The following is a 13,017-nucleotide window of genomic DNA, read 5'->3' as shown; positions in this document are numbered from 1 at the left end:
TCAGAAAATTCAAAATAATAATAATAATAATAATAGGTAAAATATGTAAATAAATAAAGCACAAAAAATAAGAAAAGAAGAAAATCATTAAAAAGAGTAAAAGAAAAGGAAAGGGCTGTCTAAATAACCCGAATTGGGCCAAAAACTTATTTAGCCCAAGCTAAAACCCCTAAAAATCGGACCAAATCCAAGCCCAAACGTTACCCAACCCGGCCTGCCCACCCAATGAACTGAAACGACGTCGTTTCATGACCTCAATCCTGGTCGTCGAGGTAACTCGATCTAACGGCCAGGAACTTGCCTCTCACTAATATAAAACGGTCCGAACGGGCACCCCCCGATCTCTCATCTCTCCAAACAGCCTCATCCTCTCCATGAACCCTAGCTGCGCTGCCCTAAAATCCCTAAGCCGCCGGTGGCGGCGCCGACGCAAACCACCACCAAACTTACACCGTTAACTCTCCTCTATCTCCTCATTCCAACCCTACCGATGGTTTCCCTCGAATTATCACCTATTTGTTCGAATCTTGAGTTGAAAATCCGGTCAAAACAACACTTTGTCCAAACGGCAACAAATTTACACCATACAATCCCAAGGCCTCCCTTACCTCTAATCCCTAACCAAATCCCCTCGAATCTGAGTAGGAAGGCTCAAATTTCGAATCTAGGGTTTATGTTGTTCTGGGCCGTTTTCAAGAAGTTTTCAAGTCGATTGAATTCTGGTTAATACTATAGGTCCATTTTGACAAAATAGATGTATAATATTAACCGGAAGTCAATCTCGGTTGGTTTTCTTATGAAGTCCAAATTTCAGTAAGTTTTTCTTCTCATTTATTTTTAGTTTCATTTTAGTTTGATTCATGCTTTAGCTGTCTAATTAGGTGTAATTTTAGTTTCCTAATCATTTTAATTGGTAGTTTAATTTCAATAGAATTCAGTCTATTATTATTAGCTACTTCTGAGTCAAAATCTATTCTACTTAATTTAAATGTTCAATTGTTAGTTAATTGTTAAGTATTAGCTTAGTTTCGATTAGTTCAATTTGATTAGTTTGGTGAAATGTCCTCCTTGAATCTGATTCCTTTTAGATTTTTTGTTTAATCCTGTTTCCAGCTTGCTTTGAAACTGTTTGATTCTCGTTTATTTGAATTAATGATTCTGTTAGTTTAAGCTTAGTTTAATTGATCGTCAGTCTTCATTTGCAATTCAATTAGGTTTAAGTTTTGGATATAGCTGAGTAGTGTAATTGAATTAATTCTAGTTAGATTTTAACTAAGGGTAAGGGGTTGGTGTAGTTAACTGAAGTTAGTAATTTCAGGTGGCAAGTAAGGGTAGTTTGGGCATGGGAAAGAGCCGTTTTGTTAAGAATAGTGATTTCAAAACCAAAATAAGGGTAGTATAGGTATTCTATAGGTAGAAGAACACCCTAGGGCCTTCTAGAAGGGGGCCTTAGTGTAAGTTTCTGCATTCTTAATGCAGTAACTTGGGTAACAAGTCAAAACTTCAGGATTAATATGCTAACTTCTGAAATATAAAAGGGGGAAAATTGAGTAAAACACTCCAGAACATTCTGCCACATTTCTTGCCTATAAAAGGTAGCCCCAATGCCTTCATTTACAGGCTAGACTCCCTGAAAAGATTCCAGAAGTTTCAGCCATCAAAACTCCCTCTAAATAGCTCTTTCTTTCTAATTTCCAGATCTAAGTTTGATATTCAAAGTCCAAAACAAAAACATTAGAAAACAAAAAAAATGAATAGATTTGGTCTGCTTGAGTTGATTTTCTGGTTAAGTTTACCTTGGTGAAGTTTCCAAAGCATTTAATTTTAGTTTTGAAGGCATTTGGGTGATTTTCGAGTCATTGTGTTGTTATCCGAGTTATTTGGTTCATTTGCTATTGTTGTTGGTTTTTTGTCGAAATTTTCTGGTTGGTTGGGTTTGAATCATTCCTATATTGGCTGGTTGTTGCTGTGGTGTTTGCTGTTGCTGTTTCGAATTACTGTTGATCTGCTGATACTTCTGCTTTTCTTATATCTCACGTCACAGGTACATGTCCTAAAGCTCAAATCTATGGAAATGAAGTGTTATTTGAAGTGAATCTCTGAATTTCCCCTATTTGCTCAACTCAAATGTATAAAACAGTAGTCTCTTCGTTATTTCATGTCATGTACTAGACTGATTTGGACTGTTAAATAATAGATTGTTAAACTAATTAGATATATTCGTCGTGTCTTAGCAATTTAGTTTGGATTCAGTTGGTTGCTAATGTAATGTAGAATTTTAGTGGGCTCCAATGGGTACATAACTGAACTGTGTGACTATGATTCATGAGAGTTCGAGCATGCAATTGTTTCCAGTGGTGTGTTTAGCAGGTTAGTTCAGTAGTGCAATTATTAGATCGTGAGTCACTATTGAACGAAATGGTTCTGCAATTCATATGGTAAATCCAATAATCCAGTTCGCCTGATATTGTTAATTTACATTAGTTTGAGAATGATTAGTTTGCTGCAAGAATACTATTGTCAAACCCATGTTTCTATTTTGATTTTCAACTTCAGTAGGATATCCATCAATGGATGAAGGATTAAGATGATATGAGAATGAACTGAAATTTAAACAGATAGTGTCGAATTAATTAGGGGTTCAATTGATCCCCATTTGTTACGAATGCAGAGCCTACTCCTGAAAGTTTTAGAATAGTTTTAGTGGGCAGAGGTTTGAGCAAATCAGTGGCTTGTTGGCCCTTGGGGTTCGATCTGCTGATCATCCCAATACAGCCCGATGCATTTTTCGTTTGGGCTGATCTCAAACCCAATTCCTATGTTTATTAAGAACTTTGTCCGATGCATACATATTACATGGTGTGGACCTTTTGGGCCCAAATGTGAAATAACGACTGGTTTGGTCATATTTTAAAAGCCCGAGTTTTATAATGATGATTAATTAGGTCTTCTTCTTTTATTATTAGGGACAAATAAAAATAGAAAAATCGTAGTTTACTTTAGAATTGACTTTTAGATAGTAAAATGAGATGAGCCTCGCCAAATAAAAATGCAAACTGCGGGGCCCTCAATAACATTGTATTAAAATACTTAGATTCTGGGACGGGCATTTTAGCGAATTTCACGGGTTTTCCCCAAAATAATAATGCGTTAAACTCTTTAGGCGCGATTTTAATAAAATTATCTTCCTAAAAATCGGGTGCACATTTATGTGACCCGAATCCAAATCTCAACGAAGTCGAAATGTGTTAACAACCACGGGCGCATTGATGTGACGTGGTTCGAGATGCATTTTCACGACGTTGCAATTCTTTTAAAATAACGATAAAAGCGGTTTAAAGTAAAGCGGCACATAAGTTACAACATGTATTAAAATCAGATTTTAGCCATTTATAATAGTTTAAGCGACTGTGTCAGAACCACGGGATCCGGGGGTGCCTAATACCTTCCCTCGGATCAACAGAATTCCTTACTTAGAATTTTTGGTTCGTAGACTCCAATTGGGAAGTCAAAAATTTTCCTCGGTTCGGAATTCAAGATAAACCGGTGACTTGGGACACCAAAAGCCAAACCTATCCCAAATGGCGACTCTAAATAAATAATCTCGATCCGAATAATATCACTTTAAATGGAAAAACTTCTTTATACATTATCCTTCGGGGTGATGTAAAAAGGAGGTGTGACACATATTATTTTGTTTTCTATATTAATACTTCACTATCAGAAAAAACAAGCTTATTAACTGACATACTGTAATATATTAAATTATTAATTGTGTTAAAAATCTTTATATTATTCATGTATATTAGTACTTAATTTCTCAAAAGAAAGTCACGTCATTGTGCAAGAGAAAAGTACAGCCAATTTTTTTTTTTAATTCATCAAGAGAAAAAGACAAAGACATTGAATGTTAAACTCAACTAGAAATAGAAAGTATCGCCAAAACCACAGAATTACATCTATTCGCCAAATCACATAGCAGAATACTCCCCTCTATTCTCTTTTATTTGGTATGTATATCAAAAATATATTTTTATTTTTACTTGTCACTTTACGCATAATAAGAGAAGACAAAAAAATCTTGTTATATCCACGGTAGGGCTGGGCATATATCGGGTATAATCGATAGCCCGAACCGATAAAAGCTTATTGGGGTATCAATATCGGGTAATTGGATTAATGGTTCGGTAACAGTTTTGTATTTTTTCACTGTTGGGTTATCGATTCGGGCCACGGGTTTCCCAATTTCTTAACGGGTTAACCGATAACCCAATAAGATTTAATAAAATTAGGATTTTACCCAATTTCTAGGGCTTCATTCTCTCTTTTTCTCCTAATTTACCCAGCCACATTTTGAGATTGCACAGATCATGAATTTATCAAAATGAAACATTCTTCAAATATTAGTTGTGGCTAAAACGCAGAATTGGGTAGTATACTATATGTGAATTCTTCTCTTTTTTTCTTAACTCGAGTGAATTGTCTTCTCTTTTTTGCTTAACTCTAGATTGAGTTCTCTTATTGGGTAAACCAATAACCGAACCGATAATGATCGATAACCGATTAACCGATAACTAATATCTTATCGGTTTATCATATTTGTAAACCGATATGCTAAACCGATAATATTTATAACCGAACTGAACCGACCGATGCCCCTAACCCACGGTATTTATTACTCATTTTAAATCATTTTCTCAAATCCAATAAAATATGCATCAATTAATATGGGTATCATGGTAAATTATGCACATCATTTATTATTTTTTAAGGGGCGTGAAAAGTTAAAACGTGTCAAGTAATGATGAACAAAGGGAGTATATCATTACTATCAATGCTCCTCTTGATTAGAACTAATATCTCGATTAAATATTTACTTTTTAAGAAGATATTCAAACCTCACATGGCACGAAATCACTAGCTCATCTCGGAAATAAATTAAAATCATAATTACTTCGTTTTTATAATGTAATTATATGTCACGACCCGGAATGTGATGGCGCCTAACATCACATTTGCTAGGCAAGCCAATGTTAGAGTTTTAATTAGCCAAATACTTTACGTTTCAGTGATTAACAATAAACAAGCTAAAACCAGTAAAATAAATGCGGAAGTAAGTAAATAACCTATTTGTTCATATGCTATTACCAGCACTATTACTATTACTACCCAGAATCCGGTGTCACAATCCAAGAATACACTAAGATTTGCTACAAATATTTGTTCGAAAGAAGATACAACTGTTTATGAAGGCAAGTAAAAACAGTAAATGTAGAAGCATAGAAGGAGACGTCAGGGCCTGCGGATGCCAGCAGGACTACCTTGGGTCTCCTAGTTGTAAAACTCTGCAACCAACCTCTCGATCAGTCACTACCTGCTCCAAAATCTGCACAGGAAGTGCAGATTGCAGTATCAGTACAACCAACCCCATGTACTGGTAAGTGTCGAGCCTAACCTCGACGAGGTAGTGACGAGGCTATGGCGGGGCATTTACAATATAATCTGCATACAGTGTATAATAAAAATAGAAAGGAAGACAGGATAAAGCAGTAACTTGCAAGGAATGAATATAGTTCCCGAAACATATCATCAGTGCTCAGCTATAACCAATCCTTAAGTACAGTTTAAGACTACCGTTCAGCTAATACAGTCAAGGGAAAATATAAGCATAAAGATTGTTGCGGCGTGCAACCCAATCCCACCATATCACAATAATCACAATCACAATTCACCCATATTTCACCACAATCCACCCTTATTACACCTATTGCGGCGCGCAACCCGATCCTACCATATCAATATCATTTATTCAGCAAGTACAAAAATTATACAATTCAAATCACATAACTCTTCACAAGGCTCAACTTCAAACCCAAGCATTTAGAAAGATTATGCACTATGAGAATTTACACAAGTAATACTATTCAGCGAGACCAATCCATAATATGCCTTGAATGTACCAATAACCAACTCAAACAAATATTAGGAGACAATGAAGCTATGAAGAACTATTACTTCCAACAAGAGATACAATGTCTAACAAATAGCAATTAGGCATGAAATTACAAGTAAAGCATATAGCAGTTAAGGCAGGAAAAGATAATATAAGAAGAACGGGAAGGAAATAGGCAAAACAGATAAATTGGTGGTGCATAGGTACTCGTCACCTCACTTATACACCGCTCACATGGATTTTAGATAGAAAATAAGTCAAGGGTTTCTAATCCCTCGAGTCAAAGTTAGACACAACACTTACCTCGCTCTGCGGGCCACTCAATGCTCAATGATTGCTTTTTCTCTAGTATCCATCTCCAAACCACTCGTATCTAGCCACAATTAACTTAATAACTGTAAGCACGTGATTTTTTCCCTATAGGAACTACTCCCATAAAATCTATGAAAATAATTTTTTTTCGCATTATTTGCAATTTTGTAGATTTTTTGTTAATTGTTCGCATTTTTCTGTACATGTTTATTTTATTTAAATCATGAAAAAGCACAAAAATATCATGCATTGAATTTAGGTTTTTCTACAGTTCCAGGGTTAATTAATTAGTTATTTGTTTTGTTAAAAACGAAAATCACAAAAATTGGTTCATTTTTACAATTATTGTCTTTAATTTTTAGAATATTGATTTTTACAAAATTTGTAATTTTATAGTTAGTTTAATTCTACAGTTTAGATTAATTTAGGAATCTAATTTAGGTTTTAATAATTAAAGAAAGAAAAGAAAAACAAAAAGAAAAGGAGAAAGTGAAAAAGGTTGTTTCAAAATCCAATTGGGCCAACTGATTGTTGAGCCCAAATCCCACCCCAGTCGCCCAAACTTCCCCAGCCCAAAGATACTCACCCGCCCGTCTGCCCCAAACCGGACCAGCCCCCAAATACTTATAACACAAAAGAAGCAAACCCTAGACCTAATCTTACAACCAAACGGCGCTCCTCACTGTTCATCTTCTCTCTCACCAAAACTCACCTCTGCCTCGCCCAAACTCGCCCGAGTTCACCCCCTAACTCACCTCACGTGCTTCCCCCCATCCCCTTGCCACATAGGTGTAACGGATTCTGAGAGCAAAGATCCCCTCCTCACTCGCCTCATTTCGAACTTTATCACGCGATTGGAAGGTTCTGGAGGACAATCGTTGGATGAGTGTGAGGCGTTGGATCAATTTCACTCAATCTGAGCCCCACATTCATCAGGTGTTCGTTTTTAAAAGGACCGAATCCAATTTTGTAAAGGAGAGAGAATTTTAGGGCAAAAAGTTGAGACAGAGGAGAAGAAAAGAGAGCTAGGGTTCTTTGATTTTTGGAGTTCTTTCTTCTAATTCTCAGTTAATTTATGGATAAAATATGAGAGTTATCGTTTAGTTTTTTTTCTTTGGGTTTTCAAAACAGAATATATATATATATATATATATATATATATATATATATATATATATTAGCTTCTTTATTTGGTTCTCAAAAAAATGGATTGCATCTGAGGTGGATTCGGGTTCACGTTCGATTTTCGATCGTCGTTCTTGTTGGAGGTCGGATTTCAGCAGCTGTTTTTTTCTTCTCAAGTGTTTCGCCAAATCTTCTTCTGCTTGTAGTCACTTCCAAACAGATTTAATCGAAAGAAATCTCAGGTTCATCTTCTCCTCTTTTCTTCAGTTACATTTAAGGGTTCGATCCAAATATGAAAAGAGCCAGGGATTTAGTGGGGTTAGAGGTTGTTTAACTCTTTTTCGTTTAAGATTAAGTGTGGATTTCTGATATTAACATATGAAGCTAGAATTTGTTTGTGAGTCTTATGATTGATGCAATTTTTGAGAACATTTCAGCTTGTTCGGTTGAATTGGAACTCAGAAAAATGAACTCTAAAATCATCCTTTGATGTCCTCTACCGCTCTTGCATCTATTCATATCAGTTATTTGTCTACAAATGAAAGATAATTTCAAGCAGCCATGTACCTGATACCTATTTGATCTTTTAGCTGTTTGGTTGAATTTAGGTGTCAACTGAGTTCTTAAATTGTTCTTTGATCTTCACTGATTGTTGTCAATCCAGTCAGTTCGACTTGGAATTTAGAACTGTTACAACTCCTTGCTAAGCTTTAGTCAAGTCGTATTTTAAATTAGTTCGGTTCGTACTGCATAGCGAGGCTTGATTCTTCCTTTTCGTGTTCGAGATTTAAAGGAATAATATGACTCTGTTGGAATATTGTTAATTCCTTAAAGACTTGACAGTGATGAGGTTTATGAGACCAGCTTCAGTTCTTTAAAAGGTTCCTTTTGGTTAAGATTAGATAACGTGAGTTTTCTGTAACAGAGGGTCTTGTTCACAATGCAAGGTTATAAATTTTGGATTTGGTGATGTACTAAGTTATTTTAATCATTTGTAGCATGTCTTTCAGTTAGCTTTTCTTGAGAACCTTTTCCTATGATCAAGTTTTTTGGATAATCGTAGGGGTGGGCGTAAGTTCTATTATTTAGTTCTGCAACTTGAGTGCTCTGACCATTATTCTGAGTAAATTAGAACCGTGATTTATGCAGTAAAATGATGTTCATAAGTCAAACTTCTTAGAAGATTTTCAAGCTAGTATATTTGTTCTATATCTATTACCCCTGGTCGTATGGGCTTTAATTGATATTCTTAATTTAGAAAGGTATGGGCATTGGTCAGTTTCTCTTTGATAAATTGGAAGGAAAGGTCTTGGCTGCTTGATTCTAGTGGTTTCTGTTTGGGCGTTCAAAATGATTCTATTGATATGCATGTTGACTAGCATTTAGCTTCATCTAAAAATAAACTTTAAGTTCATGTTTCAAAGTTAGCATCCTTAATGCATATGTTAAGGTTTTATTAGTTTTAAATGGTGTTTGTTTCACTCCCATTCTATTGGCAGGTTAGTTGTTGGCTTTTGGTCAATTTGCAAGTTCATTGGGTTTTGATAAAGGCACTAGGCACTCGGCACATTTCCATGTGAACTACAGCTTAGGATTCTGCCAATTGCTTACCTTTTTGAAACCAGCATAAGTTTAATGGGACTCTAGGTGGCTCTTATCATATTTTGATCAATCAAATGTTTATTTGTTGCTTCACGTTCTTCTTTCCATGTGTGATATGAGATTTTATTCTCCTTTGTTAGTGTTGATGTTTGATTTGGATGGTAATTGAAATGTGTCGTGGGCGTGAGCAAAGGGCGAACTCTTCTCTTTAATTAAATTTGTACTTCATCCATAATTGATCTCTCGAAACGACCCGACTGGTCATTTTGAGCTTTTGCACTTTTCTAGCCAATTATCGGGCATGACTTGCCCTGTGTGGTGTATTATGACTTATGTAAATCGTTGGTGTTGGGTTTCAGGTTAATCAGAATGAATCTGGAAAAACAGTCTCAGTTGAAAGCTTAAAATTTGAAAGGTTTGACCAAAATTTGACTTATGTGTATTTGATCTCGGATGAGAATTTTTATGATTTGGTTAGCTCTGTTAGGTGATTTGCGACTTAGGAGCGTGATCGTAATTCATTTTGGAAGTCCGTGGAAGGTTTAGGCTTGGATTGACGAAATTGAGATTTCGACGATTTTCGGTTGATAGGTGAGATTTTGATATAAAGGTCGGAATGAAATTTTGAGAGTTGCAGTAGCTTCGTTGTATCATTTGGGATGTGTGTGCAAAATTGTAGGTCATTCGGACGAGATTTGATAGACTTTTTGAGCGAAAGCATAATTTAAGAGATTCTTGGAGCTCTTAGGCTTGAATCTTATGATAAATTGGTGATTTGATATTGTTGTGAGGGTTCCGAAGTTTTGAGCGAATTTGAATGATGTCATGGGATGTGTTGATACAATTGGTTTGAAGTTCTGGGAGTTCCGGGTAGGTTCCGGGATGTTTTAGTGCAAAAATCATAGTTGTAGCAGGTCTACAGGGGTTGCAGGCTCCGGAACTCACTCACGCGGTCCGCACAAAAATAAGTGCTCCCGCGTTGAGTGCTGTGCAGACCGCACAAAAGCGTCCGCGGCCGCGGTAGGCGTCGCGCGGACCGCACAAAAGTGGGCGAAACCGCGGTGAAGAACCTTCCCGCTGGTCCTACTTCGGCAGCTCATATCTTTTGATCTATAAGAAATTTTGAGATGATTAAAAAATGAAAGTTATAGCCCTTCGTGACTAGTTTTTAGAAAGGTAACGATATCGCAATTTGGACATTTATAGCAAAAGTTATGGCCAAAATATTAAATTTTGTCTACCTGTGCGGCCGCGATAGTTTTTGCGCGGACCGCACTGGCTTGCACGGACCGCGGTCGTTTTGGTGCGGCCCGCGGTAGCTGAAACCTAAGGGGTACCTATAAATACGAGGTTTTGGGTTTATTAAATATTTTGACCTAGAGAGTTCGGATTTTGGTGATTTTTCGAAGGTTTTTCAAGAAAATCCATCAGGGTAAGTGATTTTAACTCAGATTTGGCTAGAATACATGAATCTATCACTGAATTCATCATTTAATTCGTGATTTGAGATGGAATTTGGGAAAAAAATTATGAAACCTTTCAAAAATATAAAATGATGATTTGAAAGACCAAATGGTATCGGAATTAGATAATTTTGGTATGGTTAGACTCGTGAGGGTATGAGGATTCTGAAAATATAAATTTTACCCGATTCTGAGACGTGGGCCCGGGGCTCGGGTTTTGCTAATCTCGGGATTTTTGATATTTTTCGAATGTTTTCTCTTGGGCTTTGTTCCCTTAGCATATTGTGACGTATTCATTTTGATTGTGGATAGATTCGATGCGCGTGGGTGCCAATTCGAGGGGAAAAGGCGTCGCAAGCTAGAGAATTAGCCAGTTTGAGATGAGTAATGATTGTAAATGATGTCTTGAGGGTTTGAAACCCCAGATTGCACATCGTAGTGCTATATTAAGGCAAGATACGCGCTGGATGATGAGCGTGGGGTCTTTTACTACTAGGGATTGTGACTTGGACCATCCCGATTGATGATTTTACTGCGTATTTGACTAAAATTCATTTGTTATCATCATGATTTGGGTTGATTGCCATATTTGGGCTTCGTGCCAACTATCTGAACCCTTCGGGGATTTTTATCTGTGTTTCCTAACTACTTGACTTATTATTTGAACTCAGTCCTGTTGATATCTACTGTTTTACAAACTCAGCCACTTTTACTCAGATTTGAAACTTAAATGATATTTCTACATCATGTTTTGAGCGGAGAACTACTGTTTTACTAATGCCCAAGGGGCTTGTGATGATTTTTGGACTGAGTGAGGTTGAGGGCCATATGTGAGGATATGCTGAGTGATATGAGGTCGAGGGCCTGAGATACTTTATATGCCACGAGGTGGTTTGAGTGATTTGAGGCCGAGTGTCGAGTGTTGTGAGGCCGAGTGCCGAGTGATGATGCCACGAGGTGGCTTGATATAGTGCTTAGCCCGTAAGGGGCCCCTCCAGAGTCTGCACACCCACAGTGAGCGCGGGTACCCATTATTCTGAGAGTGAGCCCGAGGGGCTGATACTATTCTGAGAGTGAGCCCGAGGGGCTGATATGAGTGATTGTGAGGTAGCCCAAGGGGCTGATACTATTCTGAGAGTGAGCCCGAGGGGCTGATATGAGTGAATGTGAGGTAGCCCGAGGGGCTGGTACTGTTCTGAGATATTGCCCTAGGGGCAAACTTTTATGTGTTCATCTTTCATATTTACTTGTCATTTTACCTGTTACACTATGGTATTTGTGCCCGAGGGGCAGATTTTCTGTGCTTATCGGCACTAACTATTTCACAATCATTGCGTAACTGTTGAAAAAGTCATTTTTCAGAGGTCATTTTTCATTGATGCGGGTTTGGGTTGATCAGAGGCAGAGTTATCGGAGTTTAGTGAGGTGACTGTCGGTGTTCGGAGCACCACTTTTCTCCCTTTTGTTCCTTATTCTTGCTTGTATAATCTAGACCTCGTAGTTGTATTTACACCCTAATAGATGCTCGTGACTTGTGACACCCCGGTTTAGGCTGTGTCGGGATGGTTCCTGCTGTTGTTAACGTTAAAATTCCGCAATTTATGGGTATTATATTATATGTTATTACTGTTTATGATTAATTTTTTAAAAGAGGTGTTCCGTTTTGGTCTGGCTGGCCTTGTCTTCACGAGATGTGCCATCACGACCAGGTTCGGGGATTGGGTCGTGACAAGTTGGTATCAGAGCCTAGGTTACATAGGTCTTAGTAGTCATGAGCATGTTTAGTAGAGTCTCTTGGATCGTTACGGAGACGTCTGTACTTATCCTCGAGAGGATGCAGAACCTTTAGGAAAAACTTCACATTTTTGAATTCTAATCGTGCGTCCTTGATTTAGTTTGAAAAGTAACTCTTGAATTCCTTCCACATGTTCGTATGCGCGCATGAGTGCTCAGTATCAGATGTGCATCGATGGCTTGTGATTCTTTTATCGAGGGGCGAGATGGGATCTCTGTGAGTTGATGTTGGGCCAGTCTGGAGGACTTGAGGCCAGATCTTTGCCTATATCTTGAGCACCGAGGTGTTGATTGTGTGAGCAATTATTTTTGAACTTATATGTTCGGTAGTGTCCCTATTAGTGGGAGTGATGGCTGGATAACTATGTGATAAGTATATTAGTACTGCGAGATGTATCCATCTTGATTTGAGGTATAGCCCCGAGTTATGGGTGTGCAAAGAATCTTTTCATGTGTCCTAGTTGGGAGTGAAGTAAATTTCATGTTGTGGTATAAGTTCAGACTCAGGAAGACTAAGTGACTGCGTACAGTTTATGATGGTGGAAGGTGTACAAAAATGTTAGATTGAGGCAAAGCAGGTGGGTTATCTCCTGCGGAGTGTTCTGAAGTGGTGTGATCCTTATGTGTATGTTAGAAGATCTCATGTGTAAGTGAAAAGTACGTGTTGAAATTTGAAATTTCGGGTCACTTAAGCGAGTAGGCTTAACTGTTGCGAGGATGAATGCGATATTTGCAGAAGATTTAAAGTACTAGATGATCTGTGTTTTC

General features: G+C 37.5%; 1 long non-coding RNA gene across 1 annotated transcript; it reads left to right on the top strand.

Annotated features, from left to right (window-relative positions):
* Positions 1–7,443: 7,443 nt before the first annotated feature.
* LOC138874183 (uncharacterized) lies at positions 7,444–9,284 on the top strand. Its single transcript, XR_011401212.1, has 2 exons — positions 7,444–7,632; positions 8,890–9,284. It is a non-coding gene; the product is annotated as an uncharacterized lncRNA (long non-coding RNA).
* Positions 9,285–13,017: the final 3,733 nt, after the last annotated feature.

Source organism: Nicotiana sylvestris, chromosome 7 (genome assembly GCF_000393655.2).
Source record: "Nicotiana sylvestris chromosome 7, ASM39365v2, whole genome shotgun sequence".
NCBI lineage: Eukaryota > Viridiplantae > Streptophyta > Magnoliopsida > Solanales > Solanaceae > Nicotiana > Nicotiana sylvestris.
Note: the sequence above shows the minus strand (reverse complement) of the source record. Positions and strands in the feature narration are given on the sequence as shown.